At 46.7% G+C, this 24,995-nt stretch overlaps 1 protein-coding gene across 5 annotated transcripts in view; it reads left to right on the plus strand.

Moving 5' to 3' along the window:
• Positions 1–18,707: 18,707 nt before the first annotated feature.
• The window catches only part of COQ8A (coenzyme Q8A), a 49,427-nt gene continuing 43,139 nt past the window's right edge, over positions 18,708–24,995 (plus strand). Inside the window, exon 1 of one of the 5 annotated variants that reach the window (XM_029228915.1) lies at positions 18,708–18,841. The gene's annotated coding sequence lies outside the window, so the exon portion shown is untranslated. Of the gene's footprint in view, positions 18,842–23,878; positions 24,051–24,251; positions 24,614–24,995 lie in introns of those variants that run through there. The other 4 variants (XM_029228921.1, XM_029228917.1, XM_029228916.1 and 1 more) reach the window with 4 other exon arrangements.

Here is a 24,995-nt window from a genome sequence, read left to right on the forward strand (position 1 = left end):
TAATAGTCTCAGTTTCTCTCTCTCCCCGCTACCCTTTCCCTCTCTCTCTCTCCCCTCCCACCCCACACACAGCAGCACCATCTTAACAGTTTCTCGCCAGTCTCACAACTTTGACTTATTATCTCATGGTTTAGTAAACAAGGCACAAAGCTGTTAAAACCTAGTAGCTGGACTCTTCCTAACAGTTTTTTCCCTCCCATACTCCGTGCTAATTCCCAGTTGAGATCTGCTCATAACCAACAGCAGTCTCCAGTGATGCAAAATATTTTTTTCTATTTCATCAGTTTCGTTCTGGCCAATTCTAGTTCTGAAACACCACTGAAGGAAAAACACTTGCAATTCTCAGTGTAGTTTGACCAACGTAGCTTTCAACTATCACTTTCTTGTTCTGAACCTTATACCTCATTAGCTCAACTCAAGAGCTCATTATTTTGGTTAGCTGCAATACCCCACAGATACCTATGGAGCTTTTCTTCAACAAAAATGAACCCCCCTCCATTCTGCTATACATCTGAAGTCATATTTTGGAGCCCCCATGGAGGATGTGATGCTTAGAACTGTTCAAGTTCATCTGTCTAGACCTGGCTCATTGTGCCAGCCCGTGGTCATCACCTGGGAAGCTGACTCTCCTTCAGCCTGTGTCCTCTGTGAAACCGATAATCATTATCCGTAGATCAGCACTTCCCAACAGAATGTTCTATAGTGATGGAAATGCTCTATATCTAAGCTGGGCAATACAATGGTCACTAGCCACATGTGCCTATTGAACACTTAAAATAAGGCTAGTGCAACTGACGAACTGAATTTTAAATTGTATTTAATTTTAATTAATTTTAAGCCAATTACTCACACATGGCTAGTGGATAGCATATTGGATAGGGCAGATGTTTGCCTGAGTCAGGGGTAAAAATATTGAACAGGAAACCTAATTCTGGATGCGGTATGGTCATTCTGTGATTATCAACCACCTATATTCATGCTGAGTCACAATCTTATCTATCAGTGAAGTGAGTAGTATTGAAGGACATTGTCAAATGCCTTGTGAAATCATGATGTCCCTTTTTTTTTTGCTTTGTTGTGTCTTCATTGCTGCACGTGGGCTTTCTCTAGTTGTGGCACACAGGCTTCTCACTGTGGTGGCTTCTCTTGCTGCGGAGCACGGGCTCTAGGTGCGCAGGCTTCAGTAGTTCCAGCAGGCGGGCTCAGTAGTTGTGGCTCACAGGCTTAGTTGCTCTGTGGCATGTGAGATCTTCCCGGACCAGGGATCGAACCCGTGTCCCCTGCATTGGCAGGCAGATTTCTTAACCACTGTGCCACCAGGAAGTCCCATGATGTCCTATTTATATGTGTGGTTGACCTGCTCTACCAGCTTGGTGATTTTTTTTTTTCAGAAAATAGATTTTTTCCCATTTTTGTAGAAGTAATACATGCCCACTGCGACAAAATATAGGAAAGTATGTAGAGGAATTAACAGTGACTAATAATTCTACTATCTGAGATAACTACTGTTAACATTTTAGCATATTCCCTTCATCACATTTCTGTGCTGGTATTTTTCACATCACTGAGAGCATATATTCTCTGGTATTTGCATCCTGATTTTTTCATTGACAGTATTTCATATGTATTTTCTCATATCATTAAACATCCTTCGAAAATAGTTTTAAAGGCTGTGTAATAGTTCATTGTATGAATGATTAATAATTTGCATAACCATTCCCCTATTGCTATACTTTTAGATTGTATCTAATTTTTTGCTGTTATAAATAAAACGGTGACATCTTTTTGTGCAAAATAACTTTGTCCATAATTTGCATTGATTCCATAGCACAAACTTCCTGAAGGAGTATTATTAAGTCTAAGGATATGAACATTGTTAAAGATAATTCTTTCAAAAGAGAAAGTGAGGTTAGCGTGGACGCCATGCTGACTATCAGGGGTCAATGCTTTCCTTCTCAGAGTTCGAGACCGTCCATCTGATTATCCCTTTGAGCCGCTCATCCCATATTAATGTCCAGTTCACCCTTGTATATTTCTTAGATTCCAATTTCTTAGTCTTTATGAAAATCAGGATGACAGTGCCTGCCTCTTCAGCCTTCTAGTAGCAGTTCTGTTTTTTACAGTTCCCCGAAGATAAGTTAGCTTGTCTGTGAGCCCCCTCAGTACCCTTGGGTATAATTCATCCAGGTCAGGAGACCTGAGCTCTTCTGGGGCATCAAGGTGCTGTCCTTCTACCTCCTTCCATACTTGGACCTTCAAATCTTCTTACCGATATTGTTCCTCAACTTTCCACACTTAATAAGGAAAAGTGAAAGAGTATGTGGCAGAGACTGCTAGCTGCTGGACAAAATCGTGCTCTTCCCTCCCTTCTGAGCACACACCTAGACTCCATTCCCAGATTCCCCTGCAGGTGGGTGTGGCCGTGTGATTGAGTTCCAGGAGGGAGTGTGAACAGAAGTATGTGTGCCACTGCCAGGCCGGGCCCACTAATCTCCCACACCGAATGGAGAAGACTCCCAGGGCAACCTTGGAAGTCATGTGATGAAGATGCCAGAGCTCTTGTCAGCCAGTGTGGAAAGGAACACCCTGCTGACCCATTCACCTACCTACAGGTGTATCTGACTGTGGAAACGGTTTTTCTCTTTTCCCCCTGTGGGATCATTTGTAATTTACAACTTCACTTGGTCCTGCTTGAGCTGTCTTTCCTTTATTCTTGGATCACAAGACCAATCACATCTAACTTTTCTCCAAATACTTACGGAGTCTTCTTTCTGAGTGTTGGCACACGCTGGACCGTCTAGCAGGCCCTTCCCAGCTGTCCCAGACTCCCGGGTGACAGTGAGCTTTCTCTCACTTTCACCTGACGAGCAAATTTCCCTGGTTGTGCAGAATTAGATCCAAAATGCTGCTCCTCTTTATTTTCTCTGCTTTCTAAGAAATGGAATTGTCATTTCGGCAGAAGAATTTAGCAGAAGCCGTATGGCAATTTTAATAGAGTGAGAAAAAAAACATGTACAACCACAATTGCCTGGTACAGAAGGGAGGTTGATCTTGCTGTCTGGAAGGGCCTCCTTTACACCTTGATGAGTTTGAATGGCTGAGTTTGGCAGAAGAAATGGCAGAGAAATCAATGACTCTACAGAATACAGTGAGAGTTTGGAGTTCTGGAGGCAGTCTAAAAGGGAAGGGATAAGTGGGAGAGATGGGAAGGTGAGGAGAGGAAAAAACCACTAAGCTGGACCACTCCATGAGTGAGATCAGCTGATAAAAGTCCTCATAGGACGGGATAGCTAAAGAACTTCCGAGGACAGAGGTATCTAATGTTTGATCTAACGTCACGTAGATCCCTTCCATTCCCCAAAGGAGCAGGCACAGCTCTGGACAGGGACAGCACACAGATGGCAAGACCGTCCACAAATGGATAGAACTCCACACTTGCGGGGGCTCAGGGCCAGAGGTGTCTGTGCACAGAAGCCTCCTCCCACCTTCCACCCTGGCCTCCCAGAATTGGCCAAAATATGGGGGGCAGGACTTTAGGCTTCCGCAGGATGTGGAATGGTCGTTTGAACCAGTCTTATCTAGGGAGGCTTCAGCTGACATCTGAGTCACATAAAATAAAATAAAATAATAGTAATAATATCTTAAGATTAAATTAAGAATTAAGTAGTAGGTCAGGTATTTGGCACCTTGGAACACTGAAGCCCAGAGATGTTATGCAACGTACCTAAGGGACCTGGTGTGACGGTAGAGCTCTGCTCTGTTCTCAGGGTCTCTCGCTCCTGGTCCCTTGTTCTCACTCCACGCCCAGGAGGACAGAACGATGCTGCAGGGCTGCAAGCAGGGTGTCTCCTCGGGCACTGTGTGCTCCTCGTCCCTCCTGAGCTCAGCTCTTCCCTGAGTGGCTCCCACAGGGACCTTGGGGTCAATCAATGACTCGTTCTGCCCATGAGCTAAGCTCAGGATTATGCCTGGTAGGAGTGAGGAAGAGGTTCCTTCCACTCGGGAGACAAATTTTCCCTAGTAAGGGGAAGCATGTGAGAAACAAATTCATTAATAAACTCATCAGTGGTCATAACGATATTTTATCTGAATGTCAGAAGGTTTTCTTTGTTCCCATCAAAGGATTTGGGCCCCAAAACAAGAATAATGAACCAAAGGTAGGGAGACATTAGGGCCATCTAAGCAGCCGTGGAGGAAGAGAGTTTGTTTATCACCCCACTCTTCTCTTCTCTAGATAAGGACATGTGTTGACAGGTGAGGAGGGGCAGAAGTTTCTTGAGTGCAAAGTGCCAAGGCACAAACCCTGAGATAAGAAGTCATAAATAGACTGCAGACCTGACCCGGAGCCAGGCTCAGTGTACGTGGGCTGGTAGGACTTGCAGGCCAGGGCCCAGGCTGGGGGGCTGAAGCTGGGCAGCTGCTGTGGAAATTTCCATGGGCTGTCCACCAGCTCTCGGGAAGCTGTGGAACTCCTCATGGCATGAGGAGGACACAGGTTATGAAAGAGGCACAAGATGTGGTCCCAGGTCACAAGGAGTTAGGCCCCTAGAGAGGAGACCCAGAGATGCTTGCCAAGAAAGCAAGTGAACAAGCAGGCTGGAAAATCTTAAGTTGTAAAGCAGGTCAAGACATGGAACCAGTCAAGAAAAAGTCAACATCGCCTTTCAATTATTCGAACCCCATTTCACCTTCAAAGAAAAATGTTGAAAATACAAACTTCACATAAAGGTAAAGGCTGATTTTATTACTTTAAGTACTATTACAGGGTCCCAAACAATATATGATTTTTTTAAGGAAAAAAATGTACACAGTTTATTACCAGTTGCTAGAGTCTGAGATATCCTTAAGAATTCACGTTAAAATTGCAAATCATTTTTAGTACAGAAGTCAGTTAAAACTTTTCAAAAGACATCAGTTCCATGTCTTGGTAATTGTTAGCAAAAGCTTTAAAGTGTTCACTTTTGTGTGTGTGTGTGTTTTCCCTCTCGCTGGAAAGATTCAGACTGGGTGCTGGGGTAAGGGGTGCGTGTGCACACTGTGTGCACACAACACACGTGAACCCACAATGTTCACTGTAATGCTGCCTTCCCAATGCACTGGCTCAGATGCTTTGGGGTGCAAGTAAGAGAAACCATGAAGATAATTTATTGGTTCACATGGCTGAAAAGTTAAGTTAGGGAAGCCTTCTAATATGGTTTAATTGGGGCTCCAGCTCCATGTCTCTGATTCTCTCTACCCTTTCCACATTTGTGCACCCGATTCCTTTTTAGGCTGGCTTTCTTCGTGGTTACAAGATGCCTGTGAACAGCAGCTCAGTTAGAACTGACCAACTCAGTTGAAATTTCTTGACAACTAATCTGGGGAGAAAAGGACTACTGCTTCCCTTAACCACTGAGGGTAAGTCCTAGCTTCATTCTGATTGGACCACCCCCAGGACCAATCACTGTGGGCGTGCTATGCGCTGACTGGCTCAGGCTAAAAAAACCTATCACTTTGGCAGGTGCGTTGGGATTGGTCTACACCATAGGGGACCACCCCTGGAATTGGGGGAGGTCAATGCCACTCATGGTGACTACACAATGGAGAGGAGGACAAGAGGTGTTGGAAAGACACTCCCAATGTCTACCACACCTTGGTAGCAATTTTAATTTTTTTAATTTAAGGGCTACTTTCTAGGTACAAGACACTGTGGGAGGTATTAAGATATGCAGTTTATAATTTATAAGGTATAAAAAGAAAAGTTGAATGAGGCATGCAAATGCTAAAACAAAGTACACTAAAAGTAAAGAAGAGAGACAGACTGTTTCTGGTTGAGGTGATCAGAGGGGTTGTAGCAAGTAACACTGGAATTAGGTCTTAAAGAATGAGTAGCATTTTAATGATTACAGGTAGGAAGGGAGGACACTGGAGGCAAGGGCAATAGTTGGAGCACAATTTCTAGAAGTTACTGCTTAGGCAGGACCTGTTACCCCCGTACAAAGAAATCTGGGGGGTTCAGATGATACCTGAGTAAGTAGGATGAACTGCCCCACAAAGTTAGGGTACAAGGTGAGCCTGTCTTTTATTTTCTCCCATAAAGAAAACCGGCTTAATTCCCCTTTTGCCTGGTTAGCAGGAAGTTCAGTATCTCCTCCGTGGGGCTTCTTCACTGCTTAATGTGTCCCCAAACCCAAAGGCTTACACAGGTCAAAGTAGGGGGTGGGGTTGGTCTGACTTTCACATGCAAGCAGGGACCACTGGTCTCTGGTCTGTCTAGTGGCCATATGAGTCCCCAGGTCTCTGTGGCTCCTCAGGAAAGACAATTCCACTCCTGTGACTTTGAGCTTGGCAAACAACGTTCCTCACCGGTGGTCCAGGACCATGATCTCGGAGCTCTGCTTCTCAGTTAAATTCACAGCTCTCCCATCCACCCAGGCACCAGCTGCCCAGACACTCTCGGTAAGAGATAGTTTGGGGTCTCCTCATGGATGCAGAATGCCTGTCCTCTATCCTTCCCTGGGATCCACGGCACCAGGAGGCAGGAGTTTCTCCTTCTCAGCTACACCTGCCCTGTAACAATACAGCTATCGTCCCTCCCTTCTATGACTCCCTCCCTGCATGCCTTTCCCCATCACACACACACACACACACACACACACACACACGCCTGGGGTTCTTGGGGTGGGGACAACTATGTGACATGCTTTACCATGACCAGGGTGACTAGCTGACACCGCTCTCACTGGCTCAGAGAAAGAAAATAGAACCCAGAGTTTAATTACCTGTAGGACAAGCTGCCCTATCCAGACTTGTAAGTTCACGCCTCCTAGTCTCTTCCAGAGATTGCTTATTTCACTCGAGGGAACCAGGCACTCCTGCACTCGTACTGAAATTTCACATTGACTTTCGACCTCCTTGATCATTGGCAAAATGGAGCCTTGTGTGTGCCCTTGGTCTGTCCTCACCTTTAGGTTGAAGTGTTTTTCCTTGCAGCCCTCCTACTTGCCTTGATTGAGGTTCCTGGCAGCAGGAGCTCTTTCTGTTTGGGGGCACATCTCTCCTCTCTTTTCTAAACTCCCCTTCACAGCCTCGCTCTCTTAAACCCTGACCCTGGATAGCTCAGAAGGACGCGGTGCAAGAGATTGACATACAATTAAGCTCTGCTCCTGGGTCTCAGCTTCCAGTATATTTGTTGCTGCTCTAGTCTACAAACTTGGGGCCCAGATCTGGAAACTACTCCTAAATTTAAGTGAATTTTAAAAAAGTTTTAAAAAGTATCCAGTGACTGTCTGAGGGAGAACAAAGTAAAAAACATATTCAGCAGCTAGAATGGCTGCCCACACATGCTTGAGAATTTCAGGACAAGAGAATGAATTACATGCTCTTTCAATTCAGAGGGCACTCTTTCCCAATCCATGCCATACAATCAGTTATTTCTCCTTAACAACATTCACTTAGAATCAGAAGAGTTGCCTGGAGCGAGGTAGGGGGTGATTGGAAAGAAGGGCATGAAAGACTTTTTGGAGGGAAGAAATTTGTTCTATATTTTAATTGGGGTGTTAATTACATGATATATTCATTTGTGAAAACTTATGAACTACAGACTTAAGATCTGTGCGTTTTACTGCATATAAGTTATATTTCAATTTTATTTTATTTTATGTTTTTGGCCGCACCTCGTGGCTTGCAGGAATCTTCTTCCCCCACCAGGGATTGAACCCGGGCCTCCGGCAGTGAGAGCGCCATGGAGCCCTAACCACTGGACCGCCAGGGAATTCCCTATATTTCAATTTTAAAGTGGAAAAATTAAACCAATGATTAGGCATACTTGGCTAATGTCCATATGCTACAGTGTGTTGAAAAGAAGTTAATCTGGAAAAGAAAAATCATAACCCTACGGTGAAGGCAGACACGTGCTGCAAAGGCTAAGAAAACAGAGAGGAAAGCAGCCGACATTGCTAGCGGGCTGAGCTGGGATGCTTCCAGTTGAGGGGAGCTGAGCCTCTTCTGTAATGTGCTTAATCACTTATGGTTGCGCAGTCAGCTAATTACAGTCATTAGGCTTGCCTTAGTTGAACAGGCTTGGGAATCCCTTGAAGTCATTCCCTTAGCTGGTTGGGTTGGACTTGTCTGAGTCCAGTGACCTCCTCAGATTGCGGCCTGTGATGGTGCATTCCTGGTGCTTCAGAAATGATCTGTTTTCACCATGGGGTGTTTGGGCGTACGTGACTAATCTTGGAACCAGTGAGTCATGGGTGTCAGGTCTCAGAGCACAGGGAGAGCACTTGCGGGCTCTGCACTGGCTCTGCTTTCTTGGTGCACCAACCCAGACTTGCTTAGGTCCAAACCAATCACATTTTGAAAACAGGATTATTCCTGTTGCTTTCATTTGAAAGAGCAAAAGAATTGAAACAGTCTGCATGACCATCAACAGGAGACTGGTTAAATAAATTATGGCTCATGCACATAACATAATACTGAAAAAAGAACGAGGACACTTATCTACATACTAATTTGGAAAGAGCTTCAAGCTATACATAATCTTAAATCAAGAAACAAAACATAGTGTGCAGTATGAGTGTTAGTATAAAATATAGGGTTGTATGTTTGTATTTGCTTACATATGTATGAAGAAACTTTGAAAAGAGACAGAAAACTTAAGAACAGTGGTTGCATTTGAGTTGGGAGGGTGTAGGGGTGTGGGGGGCATTGGGGTTGGGAAGTGGGTGGGAGAGACATGGAGTAGGGGGAGAATTTCCACTGCAAACCTTTTCAGAATAGTTGTTTAAAAATCATGTGAATGGGGGGCTTCCCTGGTGGCGCAGTGGTTGAGAGTCCGCCTGCCGATGCAGGGGACACGGGTTCGTGGCCCGATCCGGGAAGATCCCACATGCCGCGGAGCGGCTGGGCCCGTGAGCCATGGCCGCTGAGCCTGCGCGTCCGGAGCCTGTGCTCCGCATCGGGAGAAGCCACAACAGTGAGAGGTCCGTGTACCGCAAAAAAAAAAAAATCATCATGTGAATGTAGTACCTAATGGAAGATCGAAATCTATTAAAATGTTCAAAATTTTTTAAAAGTAGGAAAATGTTTTAGGGAAATGGGACTCACCCTATGCAGCGTTCCCACACAGTGGTTTGCGAAGGTGTCGTGGGAAATTAATGTACTTAAAACAGTAGTGGAGGGCTTCCCTGGTGGCCCAGTGGTTAAGAATCCGCCTGCCAATGCAGGGGACACGGGTTCGATCCCTGGTCCGGGAAGATCCCACATGCTGCGGAGCAACTAAGCCCGTGCACCACAACTACTGAGCCCGCGTGCCACAACTACTGAGCCCGTGCGCCTAGAGCCCGTTCTCCACAAGAGAAGCCACCGCAATGAGAAGCCTGCGCACCGCAACGAAGAGTAGACCCCGCTCGCCGCAACTAGAGAAAGCCCGTGCGCAGCAATGAAGACCCAACGCAGCCAAAAATAAATAAATAAAAATTGAAAAAAAACCCACAAAAAAACAGTAGTGGAATCTGTCTTCATTCCTACTTTCTTACATTTAAGGGATAAAATAGATATTAAACAACTGTTTTCCTGTAACAGAGCCCTGGTGGTGTGGGGCACTCACACTGGGCAGCCTGTGGAGAGGAGGCGTGCAGGCTCTGACCCAGTTGCTCAGGCATCTTCCCACTTTGAAACAGCCCCTCCTGAACTGCTGGTTTTGACTATCACACAGTTATGAGTTGTTTTTATTCTTAGCCACATGCTGTTTAATATATACGCCAAACGGTCCAGGAATTGAAAAAGATTCTTCGCTTGACTGTCAAGCTTCCTTGTTTGACCAAACTTTAGGCTCCTGAACCTTCTCCTAGGCCCATCTGTGCATTTCCCTGTAAGATCCAGCTTTATCAAGAACCCAGCTAAGTTGGTTTAGCAAGAACCCGCATCCTCCACATCTGATTGCTGGATATCTAATCAGGATCCTCAATCTCCAACATCCCCCAGGTGTTGTCTGATCACCCTGGCCTGTCTTCAGCAAGAATCCTTTTAGGTTAGTTTAGCTAGAATCCCCTTTACCCCTAATGTTTCCTCTTAATTATTTTCCATACACTCACCTCCCACCCAGCTCCTTGGCTGTAAATTCCCACTTGCCTATGTTATATTCAGAGTTGAGCCCAATCTCTCTCCCCGCTGCAAATTCCTACTGCAGTGGTCCCTGTACTTATAGCAATGGGCCTGAATAATGTCTGCTTTACTATTTTTTTTTTTTTTTTTTTTGCTATACGCGGGTCTCTCACTGCTGTGGCCTCTCCCGTCGCGGAGCACAGCCTCCGGACGCGCAGGCTCAGCGGCCATGGCTCATGGGCCCAGCCGCTCCGCGGAATGTGGGATCTTCCTGGACCGGGGCACGAACCCGCGTCCCCTGCATCGGCAGGCGGACTCTCAACCACTGCGCCACCAGGGAAGCCCCTTGCTTTACCATCTTTAACAAGTGCCATGAATTTTTTTTCTTTAACAGGATCAAAAAGAATACTGACGTTGAACACTACTAGGTAATGTGGAGCACGAAAATCATAATTCTACAAAAGTGCCTCAGAATTTTTTCTCCAGGTCTGAAAGTTATGATTTATCAACCTCCTAGCTAGAAAATTAAGCTCTTCTACTTCAGAACCTAGTGTTAAAGAGAAAATATTGCAACCAGTATATAAATTTTCTAAGTATTATCAATAAAGACTAAGCTTTGACTTAGAAATGAAAGATGCAATTATTAAGTAAGCTAGTTGATTTTTACTATGGGTTAGTAATATCAAGATGGTCTAAAAGTACTTGAAACACCATAGCTAATAAATTAGATGAAATTGCAGAAAATGTGGTCCTTTTTAATTTAATTTTTTTCATTTCAAAATCTAGAAGTCATTTTCAGGTGTATGTATGGTAACAATTTAGTGAAAAATGGATATTAATATAGTATTTTGCTGAATACATGTTACAATGTTGGGTTTACCATTCATTTATTAAGCAAAAATAATAACTAGAATTATATAAAGTATACATGTGATAGGCACCATCTTAAGTACTTACATATATTAATTCATTTAATCCTCAACAACCCTATTACATATAGATACTAGTATTATCCTCATTTTACAAAGGAGGAAACTGAGGCACAGAAAAGTTAAGTAACTACCTCAAGGTCACACAGTTAGTAAGTAGCAAAGCTGGGTTTCTAATCCAGACATTCTGGGTCCAAGGTCCATGCTTTTAACCATAAACTTACTATTTGCCAGGAACTGTTCTAGGTTCTGGGAATACAACGGTGAACTAAAGAAACAAAGATTTTTCTCTCATAGAACTTACATTCCAGTTGGGGGATACAGATCATTAAACAAACAAGTAAATAGAAATATGTTAGGTGATAAAAAGTACAAGGAAGAAAAATAAAGCAAGATAAGGGAATAAAGAGTCCTTTTAAGACAAGTTAAGGAACAGGATAGGTCATATTTTGGTAGGATGATCAGGAAAGAATTCCCTAATAAGGTGACATTTTGTCACAGAACCACATAAAGCATGGGAGTGAGCCATGAGGATGTCTGAGGGATGAGTGTTCCAGGCAGAACGAAGGGTAAGTGCAAAGTCTGACATGCGACAGTTCTTGTCATGTTAGGCGAATACTGAAAGGAGGCCTTTTTTGGTTGGAATAAAATTAGAGAGGGAGAGGGCAATTGAAAATAACATCTGAAAGATACCTGGGGGTAAGATTATGCTGGGTCTTAAAGAGCAATGTAATAATGTTGGATTTCATTCTGAGTGGGATGAGAAGCCATCAGAGGGGTTTGAGTTTAGAAATAACATGATCTGACTTTTGTTTTCAAGCAAAGAAACAAACAAACAAAAAAAGATCACTGTAAGATGATGTGTGGAAACAGAAGATCAGTTCATTGGCTATTTAGAATAATTCAGGTGAAAGAAGATGTTAGTTTGAACTCGGGTGGCAGTGATGCTGAGGCAAAAATTGGCTGATTCAGGGTGTATTTTTCAGATAGAGTGGAAGAATTTGCTCATGGATTTGATGTGAAGTATGAAAGAAACAGAGTAGTCAAGGGGAATGCCAAGGTCTTTGGTCTGAGCAGTGAATGAAGGCCACTTATTTGAGGCAGGGAGCCTTAGGGGAGGAGCAGGGATGGGTGGTAAATCAAGGGTTCAGTCTTGGACATTTTGAGTTTGATAACTAGTGGACGTCGTAGTGAAGATCCTTATAGGCTGTTGGATTTGTGAGTCTGGAATTCACAGGAGAGGTTCGTGGCAGAGTTAAAACTTTGGAAGTTGTCAGGTTATGGGAAGTGGATGAGATCACTAAGAGAGTGGGTGCAGACAGAGAAGGGATACAAGGACTGGGTCCTGAGGCCCTCCAATATTTAGAAGTCAGGAAGATGAGGAAGACCCAGCAATTGAAATTGAGGAGAAAACGCTGGTTCTCAGAAGGATAACTAGCAGAGTATAATGTTCCAGGGGCTAAATTTAAAAAAACTGTTTCAAGAAGGAGGGAGTGGGGTGATATTAGAGAAAATGGCAAAGGAAGGGCATTTGAAAATTCTGTCCTCCACAAAAACAATGAAAAAACTGGCAAAAATATTCAGAATCAACTTTTTTTTTTCAGAACTTTGCAAACTAACCAAAGGCTTGCAGTAACCTGGGGAGTGAAGAAAAATGGCTGAATCTCAGTAAGAAAAATGAGCTTTGTGGTGGTGTAACTTGCTTTAGTCTCACCTGTGCCCTGCCTCCACCCCCCCCCACCTCCAGCTATGTGGTAGCTTGAAAAATAACAGTCCACATTCCTGGTTCAGCCTGGCCAAGGGAGCATAATGGAACTGGAACTTTTTCAAAGCCAAATTCTCAGAGCATTGTCATTATTTTACCTGTCTGGTGGTTCTCTGGAAGACTCCACTTGCAAGGCTGTCTGTATGTGACCTGACTCAAGCTTACCCAGTGTGAAAACCATTTTTCTTAAGAAGCATCTGTCAAAAAAAAAAAAAAAATTTACAGACATGTGTTTTAACTTCGCAGCTGCCTGAGGCAGTGGATCACAGTTGAGACAAACGATAGACTAACCAGAAAGCTTAAGGAGAGCTGGGGAATGAGACATCCACAGGGACTTTGAAAATCTAACATATTCTTGGGACTCTAGAAGGCCACACACATGGCAGGGCTGGGCATATGCTCAGGGAAGGCACTAAGATCTCACCTCTGACTGTGAGGCTGTGCACAAGCAGGAAGTTAGGTTGAGGAAGAGTTGTCAACTGCCTGGCTGAGTGTTGAAATCATGCCCCAGCGTACACACAGAGTCCCTCAGCAAAGACTGGATGATTTATTAGTTCCAGGCATTTAAGGAAATCTCTGTCTTGCCATTAGCTCACCACTAAGCTAACTGAGTAGAGACTTCAGTGGCCACATACAACAAAACCAGACTTTACAGAATTAGTTCAGAAAAGTCACTAAGCAAACAAAGAATAATAGTACAATAAGCAGCAGCAACGACAAACCCTGGGTTTAGATGCGAATGATGTCTCGCCAAATAAGGAATATCAACAAAAAGATAGAAATTGTTAAAAAATAGTCAAATAGAAGTTCTAGAGTTGAAAAATACAGTAAGTAAAATGAAAGATTCACTAGAGGAGCTCAACAGTAGATTTGAGCAGGCCAGAGAAAGAATCAATGAAATTGAAGATAGGAACCAATTCAGATGATCCAGTCTGAAGAAAAGAAAGGAAAAAAATGAAGAAAAATGAACACAGCCTCAGAAATCTGTGGGATATCATCAAATATAGCAACATACCTATAATGGGAGTTCTAGAAGGAGAAGAGAGAGAGGGAAAAAGACATAAAGAATATTTGAGGAAATAATGGCAGAAAACTTCCCAATTCTGATAAAAAACATTAATCTATATGTCTAAGAAGCACACTGAAGTCTACATAGAATAAACTCAGGAGAAACAACTAGACACATGATAATCAAACTATCAAAAGACAAAGACAGAGAGAATCTTGAAAACATCAAGAAAGAAGCAACTCATCATGCACGAAGATCCTTAATAGGATTGACATCTGATTTCTCATCAGAAACACGGCAGGCAGAAATCTGTGGCATGATATAAAGTACTGAAGAAAAAAAAAACCCTGTCAACGAAACATTCTATATCTAGCAAAACTATTCTTTAAAAAATGAAGGAGAGGGCTTCCCTAGTGGCGCAGTGGTTAAGAGTCCGCCTGCCGATGCAGGGGACGTGGGTTCAATGCCCCAGTCCAGTAAGATCCCACATGCCGCGGAGCGGCTGGGCCCGTGAGCCATGGCCGCTGAGCCTGCGCATCTGGAGCCTGTGCTCCGCAATGGGAGAGGCCACAACAGTGAGAGGCCCGGGTACGCAAAAAAAAAAAGGAGAAATTAAGACATTCCTAAATAAACAAAACCAAGGGCATTCATCACTAGAACGTACACTCTGTAAGAAAGAAAGTGTGTCCTTCAGGCTGAGATGAAAGGACAATAACTCGAATCCACATGGTGAAATAAAGAAAATGGTAAGAGAAACTATATAGGTAAATATAAAAGGCAGCATAGGTATATTTTTGTTGGTAACTCTTATTTTTTTGCCTGATTTGAAAAATAACTGCATAAAGCAACAATGATAAATATGTGGGGATGGGCATAAAATGAACAGAGATATAACTTGTATAATAATAACAGCACAAAAGAGGGGGGAGAACGGAGCCATATAGGGGCAAAGTTTTTGTATATTATTGACATTAAGTTAGTATTAATTTGAACTAGAATGTTATGTTAATTACACCCCAGGGCAACCACTAAGAAAAAAGAAGGGAGTGACCAACTGGGCCAAATGCTGCTGATAGTTTAAGATGAGATCTGAGGATTGACTACTTGATTTGGCAACATGGACAGCACTGGTGAGCAGTTTATGGGAATGATGGGGGGTAAAGCTGACTAGATTGATTCAAGTAGAATGGAAGAAAAGGAGGAGAAAATGGATATAGGCAATTCTTCCATGACTTTGCTGAAAATGTGAGCAGAGAAATGGAGATGGGATGAAGAGTGAGAGACAGTTAACAGGTTTGTATGCTGATAGGAATAACTGAGTGGAGTGAGAAAAATTGATAATTGCCTTCTCTGTCTCTGCTATTAAGCAAGAAATTTTGAGATCAGAGGGGAATTGCTGCAGCATCATGCTTCTCACCCAAACGTCCCAGGCATTGGCATCTTTGCTTATTGGGAGAATATGTATATACGTACATGTGCATGTATGTATACACAGATTTGTGTGTGTTTTGAATAATACTGTATTAATATATTATGCCCATTAGAAAAGATACACAAAAATGTAAATTTTTAGAAGTTTAAGATAAATTTAAAAGAAAGTCGATAATTAAGATGACGTATCATATAATGAATAATACCTCAGGCACTCAGACACTCGGAGTGAGGTACATAGTGAATAAATCCATGCTTCAAATATCTTCTTGCTAATTTTGAATTTTCTGGCTGTCTTTTTATCAGCTGCAGTTAGATTCATCCTTGCTCTTACTTTGTAGTGAGTTTATACCTAGAAGAGTAGTAACGATTGTTATTCGTTGTTTTCTCGTCGTTCACTCTGACTTTATTATTAGTATTATCTTCCAACTGGTTTTCTTTGGCCCAGATTTCTTTTTTATTTTAAGTTTATCATGAAGAATTTCAAACAAACATAAACAGAATATGAACCCCACTATATACATCCATCATACTTTCACAGTTATCAACTCATGACCCATTCTTCCCTCCAGCCCTGTAGCATTTGGAAACTAATCCCATGCATTTTATTATTTCATCTGGTAATAATTCAGTGTGTATATCTAAAACATAAGGACTCTTTAAAAAAAAACCTAACTACAATGCCATTATCATAACCAAAAAATTTGAAGGAATCTTTAACTTGAAGTAAGGGGGGAATCTTTTTTTAAAAAAAATGTTATTGGAGTGTAGTTGATTTACAATGTTGTGTTAATTTCTGCTGTACAGCAAACTGAGTCATTTATACATATATCCACTCTTTTTAAATTCTTTTCCCATATAGATTATTACAGAGTACTGAGTAGAGTTCCCTGTGCTATACAGTAGGTCTTTATTAGCTATCTATTTTATATATAGGAGTGTGTGTATGTCAATCCCAATCTCCCAATTTATTCCTCCCCCTGCTTTCCCCCTGGTAACCATGTTTGTTTTTTACATCTGTGACTCTATTTCTGTTTTGTAAATAAGTTCACTTGTACAATTTTTTTAGTCCGCATATAAGCGATATATTTGTCTTTCTCTATCTGACTTACTTCACTCAGGATGACAGTCTCCAGGTCCATCCCTATTGCTGCAAATGGCATTATTTTGTTCTTTTTTTTAATGGCGGAGTAATATTCCATTGTATATATGTACCGCATCTTCTTTATCTATTCCATTGTCGATGGATATTTAGGTGGCTTCCACATCTGGGCTATTGTAAACAGTACTGCAATGAACATTGGGGTGCATGTATCTTTTTGAATTATGGTTTTCTCCAGACATATGCCCAGGAGCGGGATTACTGGATCATATGGTAGTGCTATTTCTAGTTTTTTAAGGAACCTCCATACTGTTCTCCATAAGAGTTGTACCAACTTATATTCCCACCAACAGTGTTGGAGGGTTAATGGGGGGAAGCTTTGCAATAAAAAAGTCAGGTCAGGAAAGAAGGGTGTTTTTAGCACAATAAAGCTGAGGTCATAATTTCATTTCACATAATTTCATATTTCACAACTTGCATAAACTAGTTGGGGGGTATTTCTCCAGTAAACTAGACTGGTGGTCTCTGAAGAAAAACTAATGTTTATGGTACTGGGTAATGCTGGTCTTCAGGTACTTTAGAGAAAAGCTAATCCTGGCATTGCTGGTGGAGTGAGACTGAACTGGCATAGAAGTACCCAATTCCCTCCTCGCTAAAGCACCACATCCTCTCTCCCCTTCGGCAGAAGCTGGAGCTGATGGAAATCACACCCTCTTCCCAGTGAAGTCTCACCAGGTAGAGTTTGTACATTATGGGAAGGGATGAACTGGGGACTCCATTATCCTATGGGCAGTGGTAGAGGTCACTACGCTGGCAGGGGTTGGAGGAACACAGGCAGTTAAGGGAACAGTTAGCTTAGGAGGGAGAAATGGACACCCCTTGAAGGCCTAACCCAGGGGGCTGGAACTTTCTCTCCTGTGTGGTAAAAGGGAGCCAGTTGCCTACTCAAGGCTAAGTTCCCAGTTCTTAGCCCCACCCTGCTTGGGGCAGTTCCTTGAAACTTGTCAAAACCTCCTTAATTCTCTCTCAAAATATACGTTGTACTTAATGTGGAGATGATTGGGGGTGGGGCGTGTGTACAGAATTTGGACTGTTAAGAGTATGTTAACGTTCCTGCAGACGAGACCCGGCAGCGCAGAGGACCCGCCAGAGAAGCGCACAGCTGTGCCACCCCGGTCCCGCACGCTCCGCTTCTGCGCTGCGGGGGACACGCTGCCTCAACTCAGGTCCCACGGCCGGGACGGCCTGGACGCCGGGCTCCAGCGTCCATGAGGAACGGTGAAGCTCGGTTCACGTCTGGGTTTCATCACAGCCCTCTCCCCCCCATTGCAGGCATCAGCATACAACGGTCAATTTTCCTAAGCAGTAATAGTAAACAAGTTTCCAAAATGTTAAATGTTAATTCCTCAAAATCACCTCGGAATAAAGGACAATCCTTTGGCTTGAGTATCTAGTTTTGTGAAAGAGTCACTAAATTCTTCTGATTTCCCTTTTCTCCACCGACATCCCTGGACAGATTTGCAGACCAGGGAGTGGAAACGGTCAAAACAACCGGGGCTCAGGTCTGATACCTCGGGCTGACGAGATTTGGCGCCACTCCGTTTGGGAGGAGGCACTTCCTCAGGGGGCAGTTCCCTGTCTTCCGCTTCTTATCGAGCCGGCAGCCCGCCGCAGAGCCCGCTTCCGCTCCTTCCACGTGCTGGCCTGTGCCCGCTACTCCGAGGAGGGCCGGGCCTCCGCGAGGAGCCTTGCTGACAGGGGTATACGACCCCGCACGCACCGGGGCCACTGCTCGGGCGACCCAGCCTGGGACGCGCCCACAGGGCCAACACTCTTAGCCAGAAGAGAAACGCGACATGTGGGCGGGGCCGGGCGCCCGAGGCGGGCCTGCACTCAGCCGGCCCACAGCGCTTCCACCTTCTGTGGGAGTCTTTTGTGGGAACTGGGAGGGGGCCCTCGTTACAAAAGGAGAGCACGGGCCAGCCCGCTGCAGTCACGTCAGTTCCTTCCACTGCCTCCCCTCCAGTCCCGCTCGGAGGCGCGGCGAGCACCGGCCGGGACGTGACATCCAACCGCTGGCCACCGCGGCTGCGCCCGCCGCCTCATCTACCGAAGGGCTAGTTCTCGGGGTGCAGCCACATCGAGCACCCACTCCTGCAGCCCAGCCTTTACCCAGCCTTCCCAACTAGAGGAAAGGGCTGCCGGTAGGGAAGAACGGGAGGGGCCCGCGCGCTGGGGCGGCCTCCCATTGGCTCCTCTCTCTCTGCCCTCCGTCCCGATTGGCCGCGGGTCGAGCGCACGGGCCGTGCACGCTGCCCCGCGCCGCGCGTCGTTGGACTGGGGGCGGGGGTGGCGGCGCAGCCAATGGGAGCGGCCTGCGGGGCGGGGCTCCCGGCGCTGGGTATCTGGGCTAGGGCGAGCTGGTAAACAGATACGGAGTGCATGCCGGGTGTCTACGCTACGGCGAGCGCGCGGAGGCTGCGCGAAGGTGACCGCGGATCCCAGCTTCCTGCAGCCGGGTAAGGCTGCCACCCACCGCGTGCCCTGGGCGCCGTCTGCCTGCGGCCAGATCTGTGCTCACCACCCGCTTGGGCCCTTCTTGTATCCTCAAGTAACAGCGCGGCTTCCCGTTTGCGAGTTTCATTTGCCCCAAGCTCCGGGCGCCCTGCGGCTGTCTCCTACCCCCGTGCCCACCTTAGCCCATACCTGTCTCGGGGAGGGGACGAGGGCCGCGTGCTGGTGCCTTGTCTCTTGGTCGACAGTACTGCTTTCCTGCCTCGCTTTCTCATGATAATATTTCTCTTCACGCCTAGACCCCTTTGCAGTGTCTCAGGGGCGCTAACTGCCCCTGGCCCCAGGTTTGTGCCAGGACTTTGACTCGCTTGACCCGAGCCAGCTGTTGGGTTCCACAGTTGGGGGTTTTGGATGAACTTGGGAAAGAGGACCCTTCTTGGTCCTTTCCTCCGTTGGCTTTTCTTTGGCCCCTCCTCCTACTTCTCCAAACTCCGGGGGTCTTGTGAATGGTTTGGGCTTAATTGCCTAAACTCGTGCCTTTGCCCAGTCTCTGCTCCTCTGCCAAACCCAGGCCAGTTCTCCCATGTGCCTTTTGGGATGGAAAATGCTGCGGGGGCAGGCCTGGATGCTGGAACTCTCCATTTGGACGACAGGTGCCAGTCCTCTGAAGGGTGAGAGACTTAAGTGCAGCCTCTCATCCAGGGTAGGGCCTGCAGCCCATTGGAAAACTTGTCCATGCTCACTTGCACCTTGGGTGTGCGTGACAGAAGACTGAGGAGCTGGGCCTGCCAGGTCTAACTTGTTGCCAAAGGATTTGAGCATGCCTGATGCCAGCCTGCCAGTTGTCATGCTGTGCATGGGTGGGTCATGCTGGCAGGAGGGCCCATCTCCGGAGAAGAAACAAAGCAGGGGCTGGTGGTTCTCAGGAGCAGCATCTTTAAGACTGGTGATGACTTTGGGCATTTTCAACTTTGCAAATAATGCAGACAAGGCAGGGTTAGGATTTTGGGCCTGACCTTGGGCAACTCAAAGGAAAAGTGAACTAAGGTGGTGTGAGCACTTACGTGTGTGTCACATAAGACAGCGTTTCTCAACCTTTAGCAACATCCTGGCCTCTATCCATTAGATGCTAGTAACCCCCACCCCCCCCCAACACACACACACTATTTGTGACAACCAAAAATGTCTCCAGACATTGCCACATGTCTCCTAGAGGACAAAAGCAGCCTTGGTTGAGAACCACTGAGGTAAAACTGTAAAAAGTCTTCCCATGCTGCCAGAGGCCCCCTAGGACCTGTCCATGACTGGCTGAGAGGTTTATGTAAAGGGTAGCATCTCTGTCCTAAACCAATGATAGAAGCCCTGTAGGTTGGGCTTTAATGGAGTCCCCCACTCTGTACCTGGGGGGATAGGAGTGAGATAGGAGGTAGAAACCCATGGTCATTTGCTGTGCCTGCTGGGTGCATGGCAGTGACTGGCTGGGTCCAGAGTACAAAAGAAGTGGGAGACTTGTGGTTTCTGTCTTTGGGGACTTTGCAAGACTGTGGGAGATACGCATATGAAATAACCATGGGGCAGTTTTTAAATAGTGAGCAAACAAATTTATACTGTCTGAATGCTGGCAGAAAGGCCAATTCAGTTATCCATAAGCGGCTTTTCCAAGGTGATGCTTTGCTCATCCTTACTGATTGGCTGAGATATCTCTTATGTCTTATGATGTGGGAGGGTGCCAGGCCTGGGTCTGCAGAGAGTAAGTGTGTGGCTGCATTTCAGACATATATGTGGGTGTATGTACATGTGCCATGTACTCCTCCAAGAGAGAGGCTACCCAGGAGCGCAGAATGGACACGTGTACAATTTGTACAGTTCTTTTACAGTTGATCGAAGCATCAGAGACAGTGAGCCATTTCTTTTTGTGTGGGGAAAGACACTACTTCTGAGTCTAGATTTTGCCTTCACTGTAACCCAGAATTTATGCCCCAAACCTCAAAGTCCCAAACTGGTGGGGACGCAGAAAAGTGAAGAATGGTGATCATTGTACAGGGCAAGGAAAAACATCTGAAACCCCTACCATGAATTTCTTTTTCTTGTTGTTAATTGATCCTATGGGGATGTATCAGGATTTTCCCATAACATTCCTTGGTTAGTTAGGGTGTCTTTTGGGTGCCCTTTCTTGCCTATAGAGAAGAATCTGGACAGGGAGGTCACTTCTCTTTTCTCAAAAAGAAGTTTACAGGAGTGTATTATTGGGAAGCTCCAAACTTGGCACGGTAATTTTCCATCAAGAGCTGTGGATACTGAGTCATTATCTTTGTCAGTTGAAACAAGAGCTGTGTGCAAAATTAGACAGGAATATTTAGAGAGTTGTCTTGATCTGACAGTGGCATCTGGAAATAGTTCCAGCATTCTTGCTAAACAACAGCCAGGAACCTGGGAGAGCCAGTAGAAAGAAGAGCCAGTGGGAGAGGGGGAGTGAGAGGGCCCTGCTCCTTGAGGAGTTGCACCTATGCGGGGGATGGGGTCCACCGACTCTGAGGCAGACCCTGATGTGTCTGGGTGGGCTGCTCCCCACACTTTTCAGACCCAAGTTGGTGTCCACTGGTCTGTCCACAAGCATGTTTGTCGTGGGGTTACAGGCTCCTGAGCCCTTGACCTTTTGTTTTGAGGTCAGGGGCCCACAGAATATCTAACATTGGAAATGACCCTGAAAAATCTTTTTTTATTCTCCATACTTGGATGTGCTTTATTTTTACTCTGTGCATGTAGAGAAGGATTCATGAGAAAGCTGAGTGTTTTTCACTCACCTTGCCCTTTCAGGGTATTGTAGATTCTGTTGTAGTGAATAGTGACTGAGTTCTTGTCTCCGGAGTCCTCGACTTGCTTTTTTAAAATATCCCATTTCCATCTGGGCCGAGGGAGAGGGGCTGCACTTGCTAGAAACCTGGAAAATCCCTGTGTGCTCTAAGGGTTGGTGCTTCTCCACATCCTGCCCTGAAGAAAAGCCCGCTCTGGAATTGTGGGTTATTCCCTCCTTGTTGAACAGATATTGACTGATTGTCTGCCTTGAGCGTGGCATTGGAAATATAAAAGTGAACAATTCCTTGGTTCCCGGACCTCAGGGAGTTGTAATAAGGGGTGTGCAGATACCACCTAAACACCCTCAGTGTGCAGATCTAGGGCTCCGGGTCTAGATCAGACCACTTCTGGCTGGTGGAAACGGCAAGGCTCTTGGAGGAGAAGGCGTGTTAGCTGGGACTCTGAGCATGAGAAAGATTTCAGCAGGAAGAGGCAGGAGTTTGGAGGGGTGAGGGGCCAGTGCTTCCCAGACGCTCTATGCTGAAGGCCAGGTTTTATTTTTTCCCAGTTTGTTGCAGACCAGCGCTTTTGCAAAACACAGTAAAAATGTCCTGACGGTGCTAAATTGCTGTGAAAGTTTCTGAGCCCTTACTCCTGTTATCTCACCGAGGATGACAATATGAGTCCAATGACCATTCTTTGAGTAGCATTGGTCCAGGCAGTGGGCTATTCGAGCAGAGGCATTGGGGTGGCTGAGTGTCTGGTAGGGGTGAGTGCAGTCTGGCTGGAGGGTAGGGAGTGGCAGGGGAGCAGTGGGAGGCTGGGCAAGGGAGCAGAGTGGGGTGAGTCCCCCACCCCATTTCCTGTTGAAGCAGCTTGTCTGATCTGCCCTTAGGAGTTTAGGATAGTCTGAGCAGCATTGCTGCCACTGGGCTTCCGTAGGGTCGGGGTGGTTGGGGGGCAGGAGGGCTTTGACATAGGGCTCCTGGTAATTTTCAGCTGACAGTTCAGTTCAGGCCAGAAAGGGTTCCCTGGGCTCCCACAACTCAGCTGCAGCCTAGTGGGCTCTGACAGAGAGGGAGGTGGCTCCCTGCCCTGGCATGTGCACAGTGGACGTGGGTACCTGTGGGTACTGGCAGACCGTGCAGGACCTAGGGCGGGTGCAGTCCTCTGCTGTGGGAACCCAGGACGCAGCGGTGCTGGTTCTGCTGGAAAAGGGCTGGGAAACCGCCTTCCTGTGCTGGGAGGTCTAGGAGCTAGGGCCTGAAGGAGGAACAGGTTTCCATGGGAGAGAAGGATCTGAAGCTGACGCCTGAGCAGGGAGGGGCAAAGGTGGGCACTGCTGTGGGGAGGAGAGGGGAGGGCACTCAGGCAGGCAGGCTGTGCAGAATGGGTCTTGGAATGGGTCACTTTGAGAGATCAGGGTGGATGGGGAGGGAGACCCATGAGGCAGCCTGTGAGAAGTGAAGGCGGCCTGAGTCCCAGGTGGCGGGTAGTGGGGAGGTGGAATGAAGGCATAGATTCAAGAGATTATAAATCTGTGCAGGTGGACTCTCTAGAATAAGTTACTGCTTGGCCACTGGGCTGAGATTTCTAGTGGAGGGAGGGGTGGGGACTGTTTGGGGTGGATGGTGGTGTCACCGCTGAAAACAGAGGGGGCAGAACTGGGCTGGCGGCAGGAAGACGGTGATGTTAGTTTTAGACGGGAAGGGGTTGAGGTGCCTCCGGGACTTTTTTCCCATCCTTTTTTATTAAGGTACAATTTGCATACAGTAAATTCACACTTTCTAGTGCGCGGTTGTGCCGTTTGACAAATGCATATAGTCATGTAACCATTACCACAGTCAAGGTCCAGAACGGTTCCGTCCTCCCCGCCCCCCGGGTTCCCTGTGCCCCTTCATCGGTGCCTGTGGGACTTGGAGGGAGAGACGTGGCGTGTGTGTAACTGGATTTGTTCTAGAGTTGGGCCAGTGGTTGAGATGGCCTGCCCAGCCTGGGAATGGGATGCACGGTCCTGGGGGAGCTGCCAGCCCGTGGGGAGGCTGAAGCAGCCCAGGGGACAGCGTAGAGAGCAGGGAGGATGGGGGCTGGGGACCAGGCCTGGGGACTCCTGTGGAGGTGGAGGGGGGAAGGGGAGCTGGTGAGGGAGGTTGAGATGAGGGGCCGGGTGAGACATGGCAACCCAGCAGAGGATTTCAGGGGAGAGGGTGGGACCCGCGGGAAAGGCTGAGGAGGGTGGTGTTGACTCAGGTGGGTGGTGTTGACTCAGGTGGGTGGAGCCATCAGGTGGCCGTGGTGAGTGCCACAGGGGGAGAGCTTGGGGTCGGGGCAGCCTGTGCTGAGGGAGAAGGGAAGGCAGGGTTGGCCGGGATGAGGCTGAAGGAGAAGCAGAGTCAACGGGAGGTTTTTCAGTATTTGGTACGTGAAAGCCGAGAGCGGGGTTTGTGGGCTTGAGGGGGAAAGCTTTTGTGGAAGGAGACATTGAAGGCAAAATGAAAAATAGGTCGGGGCGAAGTCTTAAAGGAGGAGGGAGAGGGAGGAGGGGAACGGCCAGTGCGGGGAGGAGATAGGATGGGAGGAGAGGCGGGGGGAGGGCTGAGATCGGCCCGAGGGTTGAGGGTGAGCACATCTGATTGCCTCTGTTTTGAGGAAACAAGAGGTCAGTTGCAGTAAGTGAGGCCCTCTGCTTGATGTGAGAGGGGGAGGCTGGGCTGTGGGTGGCGCTTGAAGGGGAAGCCAGGCCCCTGCCAGCCTCTGAGGAGGGGTGTGTGTGTGTGTGCGCGCGTGTGTGTACGTGTGTGTGCGCGTCCGTGTGTAACGGGGCAGGATGGGTTTCCTGGCCGTCTGAGAAGGGGCGCGCTCCCTGCCCCCCCACCGATGGATTTTCCCAGAGGTGTTTGCTGGCCTGGGAAACACCTCACCACCCCCGAGAAGCAGGTCTGCCCCTCCGCACTTGCTATTTTCATAGAACGTCTAGAAGGGTTAGTACTCAGATTCTTTTGTGTATGATTCTTTCTAGAACCTGTTAAATCCCAATTCTCAGCACAGCCCTTCTGTGCTCAGGGTAAACGGCCGTGTCCTAATCTCTGGGAACTGGAAATCATCTAGGTCAATCACCTTGTTTTACACATGAGGAAACGGGGAAACTCAGGCCCAAGGGAGAGCGGATGTGCCCAGGGTCACATGTGGCTGGTGCCCAGGGTGGGCCTGGAACCCGGGCCTGGCTGGCCACCCTCCTCCATCAGCCTCATCGTAGTACCCTTGTTGTCTGGGAACCGGAGGGCCTGATGGCAATGATCCTGCCGTCTGCCGGGCGGGATGGGAGGTCCTGGGGTCTGTTCACACACCCAGAACTTTTACATT

The sequence above is a fragment of the Monodon monoceros genome, unplaced genomic scaffold (genome assembly GCF_005190385.1).
Source record: "Monodon monoceros isolate NGI ecotype Baffin Bay Population unplaced genomic scaffold, NGI_Narwhal_1 Super_Scaffold_18, whole genome shotgun sequence".
Taxonomy (NCBI): Eukaryota; Metazoa; Chordata; class Mammalia; order Artiodactyla; family Monodontidae; genus Monodon; species Monodon monoceros.